Source organism: Caretta caretta, chromosome 3 (genome assembly GCF_965140235.1).
Source record: "Caretta caretta isolate rCarCar2 chromosome 3, rCarCar1.hap1, whole genome shotgun sequence".
NCBI lineage: Eukaryota > Metazoa > Chordata > Testudines > Cheloniidae > Caretta > Caretta caretta.
In genome coordinates this window covers 142,863,965-142,876,674 of record NC_134208.1, presented here as the reverse complement: position 1 = coordinate 142,876,674, position 12,710 = coordinate 142,863,965, and the positions used below count along the sequence as shown (strand labels likewise).

At 40.6% G+C, this 12,710-nt stretch overlaps 1 protein-coding gene across 2 annotated transcripts in view; it reads left to right on the top strand.

The window, feature by feature from the left end:
• SMYD3 (SET and MYND domain containing 3) overlaps window positions 1-12,710 on the top strand; it is a 663,495-nt gene that overhangs the window by 273,304 nt on the left and 377,481 nt on the right. The window lies entirely within an intron of this gene.

Here is a 12,710-nt window from a genome sequence, read left to right as displayed (position 1 = left end):
TGAGTGCAGCCTCCCTACTGGGAAGGTCTGGTGTCTTGCTGCAAACAGCCTACTGGCAGCTTCCCTACTCCTCTTACTCCCTCACTCTTCCCCTCCTACCACCCAGGGGAGGGTTTAAAAAGGTCCCAAGTAGTTGGAGTCAGCTGAACCTAATTGTTTCCCTAGCAACCCCTTTTCCAGCTGAACCTTATTGCCCCGTGGTTCTCTCTCCTCAGCGGATAGGGAGGGGCCTTTTAATCCCCTGGGACTAATTACTACCCCCGTTTTGTAGCTGTTTGTCCTGGATTTACCACACCAAAGAAGTAGTACAAAAATATATTTCTAAATATTGTTTTGCTGGAAACTACTATTGAAATTTTTCCACATCAAAAATATAAGTGGTGCATTATGTTTAACTCTCTTAAAGAATCCTGGTGTGACTTTAAAGTCGATTTCCCCGAGAATTGTTTACTGTATTCATGCTGCTTCTACAAACAGGCATCTTACTATCCCAGGTTCACATGATCTGGATTTGCTAACTGTCGCTAAGATATATTTGCTGCCAGAGTCCATGCCAATGCCACACTTTATTTTCTCAAACTGCGCCCCTGTTGCTACCACTAATGGAACTGCACAAGTGGTAGTGTAGACACAGCTCAAGGATGATGAGTTGAATGTACTGCGTGGTATGTTTCTGTAGTAATACCCCGAGTGTACAAAATTATGTCTTGCATCCAGTGCACTGCTGCTTTTGTGTAAGTTCCTGACCTGGGATAAAATGATATTCTCATTTTAATTTGCTCATCCTTGAATAAAGACCAGTGGAGCTGAAAACTCTATTGATTGTTTTAATCAAGGCTATATTTGATATTGGACTTCACAGAGGAAAGTTCATTAACATAGAGAGAGGTCCGCATTACGTGCTAGTGTGGGGGAGGTGGGGTAAGAGAACGTACACATTTGGCTAAATAGCAGTCTATATGAGAGAGAGAGACTGGAAAGTGAGTAGGGTTTTAGAAAGACAGGCAGGGACAAGGATTCCCGCTGCCTCACTTATTTATAATTATAGTCTGGGCACTCAGATCTCTCTAACCAAGGGTCCAGTCTTAGCCATGATATATCTAAGTACATAAACTTGTGCTTAAGTCTGTCCCTACTCAGCAAAGCATTTAAGCATGTGTTTGTCCATGGAAGTCATAGGGGTATAAGCATGTGCTTGAAGTTAAGCACAACTGTATGTATTTTGTTGAATAGGTATGGACCTATTCATGTGAATATATTAAGTATGTACATGCTTAAAGTACAGCAGCTATTCTGTGCTAAATGTTATGTACTATACCTTTGTCTCTAGAAATATTGGTTTTCATATTTTTAACAAATTGTTACAATATATTGTCAATGAGGAAGCATATTGAAAATCATTGCTATTAATAACCAAGCACATAAGGGACTCATTACCTTTCTAAGGAGGATGCACCACTATAACTACAGGATATGAAAACCACTACAATTTTGTGTTACCTTGTGAAATTTGCATTCAGAATGATAATTCAGGCTAATGGCTTCCAGCTCCCATGGGGCAGCTGGAATAGATTCTGAAATGGCAGAAGAACGGGGGATAGCAAATAAACTCAATGAGCTGTCAAAGAATATTTCTACATCAAACGAGTCTCTGAACCTTTTTGTGCTTCAGACAATGACCTTCTCTGGATGTGAAGCAGTCTTAGGTCACAAAATAAATAAATAAAATTTTAAAAATTCAAATATATACAGCTATTGAAACATAAGGTATTAGAATATTGTGGAGAGATTTCTCTTAATCTACAGGAGAATTGTGAGGGCAAAATGCACTTTGATTGCTGTTGCTAGGCAACCTTTTCATAGCAGATGTACATAGGGCTCCTGATTGTTTAACGCCAACAGTACTGGAGTCTGTCAACAAAATATGTTACAGCAGCAGAAGGAAGTTGCAACAAGATCCAATTCAAGAACTAAAATCCTATAGTACCTTCCCCTTACTTCTTCCTAAGGATGAATAGTATAAAGTGGATTCCAATGAGAAAATGTAGCAATTAGTAATAACATTAATACATAGTTAGTTACATACCTCTTTTCACCCATAGATCTCAAAACACTTTGCAAAGAGGACAAGTACAATTTCCCCCATTTTTCTGCAGAGGAAACTGACTTACTGAGAAGTTAGGGGACTTGCACCAAACCTGCACAGTAAATCAGTGACAGAGCTGGGAATGGAACCCAAGCATACAGTTTTACTTAGAACTTGTAAAACATCTGATGAAGTGAGCTGTAGCTCACGAAAGCTCATGCTCAAATAAATTGGTTAGTCTCTAAGGTGCCACAAGTACTCCTTTTCTTTTTACTTAGAACTTGGGAATTGTTTAATATTATTGAGCATAATATTGTGGCAGTTCCTTTAGAGCAATGGTTCTTAACCTGGGGTGCACGCACCATTTGGGGGTGCGAGATGCCCTTTCTGGAGGTGCAAGACATGCCAGATTTTTTTAGAAGGTAAATCATCAAAAACACAAATTAAGCACAGGCATGTAAGTACAACTACTTTGCTTCATCAAACCTATGTATTTATTAACATTATACATTTTTAACAATTACTGTACTATACAAACAAAAATATATCTAGGTTTAAAGAACTGACCTACGTCAACGATTTTTGATAAGGGGTGCGAGAACACATTTTGAGAACCAAAGGGATGCAGGCTGCAGTAAAAGTTAAGAACCACAGCTTTAGAATGAAATATCCCTTGTGTGCAGAGGGCCAGCTCAAAGCTTAAGAAGGACTTAAAGTGTCCATGTAGATGTTGTCTGCCTTGCATGGGGATTGCCATACACGGGGATGAGTTTTACCCTTGAAGAGCTGCAAGTTAAGCATTTATTTAAACCCCCAACCTCTTTTCATCACTTGTACTTGGCACCCAGCACATTTTTGTGCACTCTGACAATGTTTCAAATTAAAAACTAGATTGAATTTATATTGGATGGACCAAGAAAGCAGTGTTAGGGGCTGGATTAGGGTTAGGTGAAGGTTAAAAGTTCACATTTGATGGTGCTGAAATTGGGTGAGCTGTGCTCCCAAGATTTCAGACTGAGAGCGACAAATTCTTGCAAGATTAGCTGATCTCAAAAAGTTTCCACCATCCTGAATGATGCACTGTAAATTTAATCAGATTTCTGCCTGCATCATCTCGTGTGAGGGGACATGGCATTCAGAAAAAGATGGGGGCAAAGTAATAAAAGTATGAAAAGAGTCCCTGTTCTCAAGCAGGCCAATAGCTAGTCAAACTAAGGTGTGTGAGTGGGTGTATGCATATAATGTGGAACTGGTGGTGGGGGAGGGGAGGGTGTAGGATGACATCCTTTGTGCTCCCATCCATCTTTCCTATATCCCCTTCTATCCTAATTTAGTCCAGTCTGTCCACGTTCTTAGGCTGCACTCATCACCGTAGTATCTGAATGACTTCTGGTAGCACATTAAACAATGTGACTAACATCTATCATGTGTTTGTTCTCTCATCTTCTCCCGAGAAGAAGAAATGTGTGCAATGGAGTGTTTTGTTTTGATTTTTTAAATCTATCTTTATAAATAGATATATACACACACAGGTTGCTATGCATTTGCTAGAGAAGGCAAGGTCAAAGAAAGGTGCTTTGCTTTTAGAGCACAAAATGGTGATTTTTCTACACTAAATGCAGCTGCATTGATGTGGCAACCATTAGGAATTTTAGGAATAAAAGTCTGTATACTCACCCACTCACACTTCTTACATTGTATAAAACTTGTGTATTAAATTTGAGTTTCCTTTCCTTTCTTTACTGATTGTATCTGATCACGATGGCTTCTTACAATATATTTAGCAAAAGATAATCCACAAACACTGAACTCTAGGCTCAAGTTGCAAACTTCTGATCCAGGTTTCCAACACTCCAGTCATGGAGAGTTTGGATCTGGGATTTTGGTTTGGCCCATTATAAAGACTGGGGCTATACACCAGATGGAGACTGGATCAGAATTCAGGTTTGGAATACCCGCAGTATTCTGTGATGTTGTAATCTTGTATTTTGTTTGGGGACTACCTCTAGTTTAAAATTAGGGTACTGAGTGTTTTGAAAGAAGAATTTTGTTGGCTTTCCTGATATCTTTTACTAACCAGTCTATGATAGTAACCCTAAAATTCAAGCAGCTTGAGGGCAATAGATTCAACCTCTTATGTTAGTTTGTAGAATGTCTGTGTACTTTAAATGGAACTAAATATGGTAATGAGAAATGAGGTTTCAGCACAGCTACATCTTTGCTTACAGGTAATGTAATTTTCTTAAGATCCAAATAATGGCCAACGCACAACAGATTATTAATTCACTCTACGGATCATTATTATTCATTCATCAGACTCATAGAATTGGCTGTGCAGGTGGTTTATATACTTAAATCCTAAAGATGTTGTTAATTGATCCCAGTAATTTATTATTGCTTATATTACTCTTGACCTTGTTCTTCATTCCTCATAAGAGGTCCGTTAAATGAATATATATTATGTAATATAACAGAAATTAGGTAGCACATAAAGTCACTAGCAATATCAAGAATAGGGGTTTAAATGTTTGTACTAATCAATTCTAGTAATTAATTTATGTACTCTGTAATGGAGATGTTCTATATTACATTTATATTTTACAAATCACTTCCATTTTTTTTCAGTTAACTTCCTTCAAGATAGGGCAAAGAAATTACTGTACAATTAAAATAATATGGTATATTTTTATGGAAATAAATGATCTTTTCATTTAAATAGACCTTTAACATGCTTCAGTAGTGAAGCTCAAAATGAGTAATGTTAGAGTTTAAAAGGGGCTTTCAGTGGTAAGTTTCCACCACCCCAACTGTTTAAACCTTATGAAATCAACATGAATGATGCCCTCAAAAAACAACTTAGAACAGTGTTTCTTAATGTAATCCTGTATGGAAATGTACATAACACTTCAGTGGTTAGGCATGAATGGCAATAGAGTTTTAATTACTGCGAGAGGAAGATATGATTAATTTGGACCAGTACAGCGCTTGGTCTCAAGATGTATGTTCTCCTCTTGATGCAAACATATAACTTCCCTTAACATTACTGAGAGTTACACATGTGGATTAAGGGTAAAATATTTAGACATGACAAGTAATGAATTTTGAGGTGATTATTGTTTAACGCTCAAGTGGGTTGAAAGGCACAAATGACTTCGAACACCAGAGAAATGCAAGAGTCACTCAGAAAATGACTGTTTTCAATGTCTTATTTCTATTATGAATCAGCTGTTATATTGAAAAACCCACAGTTGCAATTCTCCCAGTCCCCAAAAGTCATCACCATTTAACAGCTGTTCAGTGGCATATGTGAAATGTGTTGGTTGTCTCAGTCCAGTTTCTAGTGCACAGATGTCTCTACATCACAAACAGAAAACAAAAACAACCACCCCCACCACACAGCATTATGACGAATTAATTGGCAGCTTTTTCTTGGTACTGAGGGCAGAGGTCCAAGTTTGTATGGGCATGGAGAGTGAATTATGGTAAATGTATTCTTATCCCTAGATCTGATGTGTCTGAACACATCAATGGGGTGAGGCAAGAAACGTGGAACTGACGCTCCCTATGCTGCTGTGCTTGTTCTATACATAACTAGAGAGCTCCATTTTCTACAGATGTCAATCTACCAACTTTCATTGATCCTAAATTCACTTTAAAAATAAAGCAAATTAGTGTAAATAAAGCTACACTTGTGTAAAGAGCTTTCAAGACTTTTCATATTTAAACATTGGGATATGGCAGGCAGTGTATTATGAATTAATAAAGCTTGCCAGTGTACATTGTTAGGCATGGGATCAATGAAGCAATGTGATCACTACATCTGAAAATGTGTTATTTTTTTTATGGTGCATTCCTTTTGCCTCCGATTTCTTTATTGAACTTGGAAAAATTCAATTTTAAGCCATTGTCTAATAGTACTTAATTTCTCCACTGTACGTCCCTAGTTTTATCCTTACAGTCCTTAGTGGGCACTACATGCTGTACACTTGCACTTCAGCTTTTCTGTTTTCTTATTGTATGAATTTTTTTAACTTTGGCTTCTAAAGCAGTTTTGTGTAATCTAATTATTTTCTGAATTTTCCCTCTTAGAACAATCACTATTGTGCCAGTGTACCTTGATTATAGTAATTTACTACTCTCTAATATTATGTACTGTCTGATATCATCGCATCTTATAATTTGGTGTCAGGCTGTAGGATCCATTAGGTCCATTCCTAATACAGAATATCCTACCAGTTTGTGATTGTTTACACCAGAATTACCTATATTCATTTTAAAAAAAGAAAAGGAGGACTTGTGGCACCTTAGAGACTAACCAATTTATTTGAGCATAAGCTTTTGTGAGCTACAGCTCACTTCATTGGATGCCAGTAGCTCATGAAAGCTCATGCTCAAATAAATTGGTTAGTCTCTAAGGTGCCACAAGTACTCCTCTTCTTTTTGCGAATACAGACGAACACGGCTGTTACTCTGAAACCTATATTCATTTTGAGATTCTCAACAATTTTCTCCTTGTTCAATTCTCTGGTCTCTGAGAGAAGAAACTGTCATACTCTCTGCTTTGCTGTATTCATTTTCCAATACATATCTTAATAACTAAAATTAAAATTGCAATAATTACTAGTTTCTGTAATTTTTTGGTTTTGCTTAGGCATTCATTTATTGCAGGCATAGACAGCTGCAAGTCACATGGATTTGAAGTAAGAGGGGCACCTATTTATGCCAGGGATTTGTCCTTTGGACTCTTGATATCTATTCTCCAGAATCACTGGGGCAGATCCTTGGTCCTGCCTTAGTTCCCTTTTCACTTATTTGGTACAAAGCAGACTTAAAACTACCTCAAAAGGCAAGTGAAGATTTCCCTCTTGTTGTGGAGGAGGTAGAAGTGAGGGAAGCTACAAGAGTAAGGAGGCAGGGCTGAAGCACTGAGCTGTGGCCAGTTCTCAGTCATTGGTGTCATCCCTATGTTGCTCCAGCCAACATAACTTAGAGCTGTTCTTAGGCTGCTTTAAGTTACCACAGGGTTGCTGTAGCCTTTAATTGTCCCAGGATCAAGAGAATGGAAATATGGTTTTAGAGCCACTTCCACTTTCCCCCACTGCTGTGTTGAGCATCTCCTCTTCTCTCAGGGCTGGATTAATGCAGGGGCTTTAGGGGCTGCAGACCAGGGCCTTGGGCGAAGGGGGGGCCCCACGGGCCAGATGTGGCCTGCTGTTTATTTTCATCCGTCCTGCGGCAAGTCTCTATGCCGTGGGCCAGATACCGGTCCCTGAGCCTCCCCCCTTCCCACCCCAGGGCTGGAGCCGCAAGCACCAGCTTGCTGATGTGCCCCTGCAGCCCCTAGGCAAGGGCGTTCAGGGAATCTCTGTGCTGCCCCAGCGCCGGCTCTGCAGTTCCCATTGGCCAATGGGAGCTGCAGGGGCGGCACCTGTGGGCATGGGCAGAGTGCACCGTGCAGAGTGGCCTGGCCCCTCTGCCTAGGAGCCACCTCGTGGAGCAGAGCAGCGCAGAGCCAGGACAGGCAGGGATCCTGCCTTAGCCCTGCTGCGCTGCCGACCAGGAGCTGCCTGGGATACGCGCCTCCTGGCCGGAGCCTGCACCCCGCACTCCCTCCTGCACCCCAATCCCTTACCCCAGCTCCCTCCCAGACCCCACACCCCTACCTGCACCCCAACCTCCTGTCCCAGCCCTGAGGCCCCTCCTGCACCTAAACTCCCACCCAGAGCCTGCACCCTGAACCTCCTGCTGCTCCCCAACCCCCTGTCCCATCTCTGGCCCTATCCCAGAGCCCACCCCCCCCAGCTGGAGCTGCACCCCAAGCCCTGCCCCAGCCCTGAGCCCACTCCCACACTCCAAACCCCTGGGGCCCCACAAAAATCTAATAGCCCCGGGCCCAAAGGAGAGTTAATCCGGCCCTGTTTCCTGTGTCTTCTTTCACCCCTACTCTACTATGACCCCCCCCCGTAGATTTTTTGCTTTTACTCCTTCTCTCATCCTTCTGAACCTTACCAAGCATGCAGATATACTTGATGCATAGTGCAATAAACCTTCCTTTCTTCCCCTCCTGATCCCTCTTGTACAGGTTATAAACTACCCTCTTGACACTGTAGCCATGTCTTTCATCCCACCATGTCTCTCTAATGTCAGCCCAATCATTGCATTGTTCTTTTCTTGCAGTTGGATATGGCTTTCTTTCTGTTTTTGCTGAGTCCTGTAATCTTCGCTCATTTTCCTTCCACTGTGCTGAAATTTTAATTAGACCTAAAAACATATTCTTCAGTGATGTGTGGACCTCATTTGTACCCTGCTAAACACGCAGAATAAAGGAGCAAAGAAACACATTACTCCAACACAATAATTGAAAAAAATTCACAAAGATTATACAAGCTCAAAGGCAAAAAGGAGGGCTGAACAGTCTGTGGTTATTTATGAATTATTTGCTGAATACCAACAGCCTGCTTGGTGCTGCCCAAAAAAGTAAAGAAAAGTATACAAGGGAGCAAATAAAGATTAAAAACATTTTAAGAAAAAATGAAATCCTCAAAGACTGTCTAGGGGACCGCTGAACATTTCACACCGATGCTGGGTGTGACCCCAGCTCTCCAATAAACTCGATGACACTGGGGCCCATACTGAACTCCGTTGACTTCTTTGGGGCCCCACATGGATGTGGGAATGTGTCAATATGGAGCTGGCTGTAGGACTGGGGCCTGAGACTGTATTTAAGGACTCAGTAAGTTGTGAACATCTTAGTAGTAGCAGAAGTGATATCCATGCACTGACTACATGAATGAATCATATCTAAATAAAGACAGGGACAAATTGAAGTGCCAACCCCAGACACCTCTCAAATTTTGATGTATGTATGTTTGCTTTCAAAATCCGTATTTGAATTTTGCATTATGTTTATAATGAGCCATCTCAAATTCCCACATTCAAGCCCCCTTGCACTTTGGAGTGTTCAAAATCTAGATCCAGATTTTGTGTTTGGAGCTCATCTCAATATCTCACGTCCTACTCATAAGAGAACTGACCCACTGACCATCTAATTTCTCCAAAATATTAACATTCCATGAACTACCAAGATTCACTGCTGTAGAAGCAATATTGGATGCAGTGATATGGAACAGGTAGAGGGCACGTCAAGTTGTCTCAGACTCTGAATCATGTTGCCAACCTTTCTTTCTAGTTTCTAAGCCCTTTACTTTAAGTTTCTAGAAAGCCCCTGAACTCTCTTGTGCAGATTTCTCCAGCTATAATTTGATGATTGATTATGCTATTTTAGCTTCTAGTACTGTCTTTTAAGCATCCTGCATGTTGTGCATGACTTTCAAATGTTAAAATACATAAATATATTTTTTCTGGTAAAGTTATTTCTTCAGTATGTCCATTTTTTTTCCATTTTTTGGTAATGCACTAGATATAAAGTGATCTTGATTTGCCACATAACTAATAGTTTGTCAGAGACAATGACAAATCTACGTGTCTAGGAAAATCCAGAGGAAAGGATTCAATGCAGTCAGTACCTAAATTGCCTTTGTGTACTACAGTAGATGAAAATCTAGAAATAGAATTGAGTATTGATTTTTCCTAATTTTTTGGTATTTCTATCAAAAATCTGTCTTCTGCTTCCCTGAAAAATAGGTTACTCTCTTAATACTAAATTTTTTTACAAGTTGTAAAGAACTCACTTTTGCAGGTATTTAGGTATTATATTATATTTAAATATTATATTTACTTAATTCAGAGCACAAAATCATTTAATCCTCTGTTAAAGCTGTTACATTTCTTTGTTCTTCCATGACCAAATCCTGAAGTCCGTACCCGGTTTTACTTAATCCTTATTTGGAGGAACTTCCTTTGGATCGTGGAAGGACTGAATCTTCAATTTTTATTTTCATGCGTGGTTTGTTTTCTTCAGAGCTATGAATTACTGCAGAGATCCTTACTCTTGAGTTGTTGTGTCGACTTGGTACACGATGTCATGCTGTCAGTGCTAGAAAGTAATAGAAAGTTTATTCCCCCACCATAAAGCACCAGCAATTAATATTTGTTGGCTCTCTTATCTCCATTTTGGAACAACTGTTTCTTTTCCAAAATAAATGTGGAGTTGCTAGAAAGATAATACTTTTTTGAGGTGGGAGGGGGAGGGTGTCAGTGATGACTTGGTTAATGTATTTTTCTATTCCTATCATAGATAGAGATTGGCTTTAACTCAAACCATGGTTCTGAATTACTCCAGCCTTTAGGAAAGTTCCGTTCCAAATCCTGATTATGACTTTATTATATTTTATTTTTATTTTGCTAGAGCCTATAGGCCCCAGTGAAGATCGGTATCCCATTGTCACACATGGTGAGAATGATGCACCAGTGTCTGTTTATGTGGACCCTGGGGGGGGAGTAAGGTGGAGTCAGGAAAGCCAGAAAGGAGGAAGTTCCCAGTGCAGATGTCTCTTCTCTTTCTAAGGGTACATCTATACAGCTCGCGGAAGCGAGCCTCCGAATACAGGTCAACAGTCTTGGGCTAGTGGCGTTCGTGCTGGCGCTCTAAAAATAGCTGTGTAGACTGCGCTCTGCAGTCATGGCTGGAGCTACAGCTTGGGCTCCAAAGCCCAGCTTCACAGCACTGTCTGCATAGCTATTTTTAGAGCACTGGAGCGAACCTTGCTAGCCCAAGTTTGTCGACGAAGGCTGGGAGGCTCACTCGATATACAGAGAGTGGTGGTGGCGTTTTTCCTTTTCTTCTCTTTCAAATGTGCAAGACAGTAGAATGACTGGTAGAAGGACTAATCCGGCATTATATTGATGAGCGCTCCCTTATAGTCCTAGTTGGAATAGAACAGAATAATAGAAAACCACAATTTTCCCTGACCGATTTTGTCATTCTGCATCAACTGAAAGGAGCAGGGTCTGAAGGACTGGGGTATTTTGAGGGAGATGGAACTTTTGTCTTTTGCACAAAACAAAATAGTGATTCCTTCTGTGTAATAAAAAGTCTGAAAGAAAATGGACACATGCTGAGAATTACTATTATTGGTGTGCCTTAAGGAAGAACATAAGAACAGCCATACTGGGTCAGACCAAAGGTCCATCTAGCACAGTATCCTGTCTTCTGGACAGTGACCAATGCCAGGTGCCCCAGAGGGAATGAACAGAACAGGTAATCGTCAAGTGATCCATCCCCTGTCGCCCATTCCCAGCTTCTGGCAAACAGAGGCTGGGGACACTATCCCTGACCGTCCTGGCTAATAAACATTGATGTACCTATCCTCCATGAATTTATCTAGTTCTTTTTTGAACCCTGTTATAGTCTTGGCCTTCACAACATCCTCTGTCAAAGAGTTTCACAGGTTGATTGTGCATTGTGTGAGGAAATAATTCCTATTGTTTGTTTTAAACCTTCTGCCTATTAATTTCATTTGGAGACTCCTAATTCTTGCATTATGAAAAAGAGTAAATAACACTTTCTTATTTACTTTATCCGCACCAGTCATGATTTTATAGACCTCTATCATATCCCTCCTTAGTCGTCTCTTTTCCAAGCTGAAAATTACCAATCTCTTCTCATACGGAAGCCATACCCCTAACCATTTTTGTTGCTCTTTTCTGTACCTTTTTCAATTCCAATATATCTTTTTTTGAGATGGGGTGACCACATCTGCACACAGTATTCAAGATGTGGGTGTACCACGGATTTATATAGAGGCAACATGATATTTTCAGTATTATTATCTGTCTGTTTCTTAATGATTCCCAACATTGTTTGCTTTTTTGACTGCTGCGGCACGCATGTTTTCAGAGAACTATCCACAATGACTCCAAGATCTCTTTCTTGAGTGGTAACAGCTAATTTAGACCCCATCACCCAGTTTTGTGAGATCCAGTTTTGTTAGACCCAGTCACCCATGAGAGGACCTTCCCTCTTATCCCATGACAGCTTACTTTGCTTAAGAGCCTTTGGTGAGGGATCTTGTCAAAGGCTTTCTGAAAATCTAAGTACGCTATGTCCACTGGATCCCCCATGTGCACATGCTAGTTGACCACCTCAAAGAATTCTAGTAGATTGGTGAGGCACGTAACCAGGTGGTGTTGTAAGACAGTCTTCCAAGATTTTATTAAACATGGGAGCAAGTTTAGTTTCTTGGAAGACGCACTGTGTTGTTGTTCTTAGTTTTGGGTTATGCAAGAGTTTGTGTAGAGGCAGCTTTGGGAGAGGGAGCTATGTGATCAGCAGGAGAATTTGTTGTTTGCCTTGTGCTCTGATTAGATTTCAGGATAAGGCATCTTTCCTTAAAAGTAGACCTACATTAGGACTTTTAGTAGAGTAACTATGGGTGGGTCTACACTTAACACTCTGAAGCCCTGCAACTGCGCCGCTGTAGCGTTTCAATGAAGACACTATTACGCCGACAGGAGAGCCGCTCCCATTGGTGTAGTTAATCCACCTTTGTGATAGGCGGTAGCTGTTGATGGAAGAAGCCCTCCTGTCCACATAGCGCTGTGTACACCGGGGCTTAGGTGAGTGTAACTGCGTCACTCTGGGGTGAGGATTTTTCACACCACTTAGCGACGTAATTATACCAATGTACATTTATAGTGTACACCCCTAACAGACATAGCTATG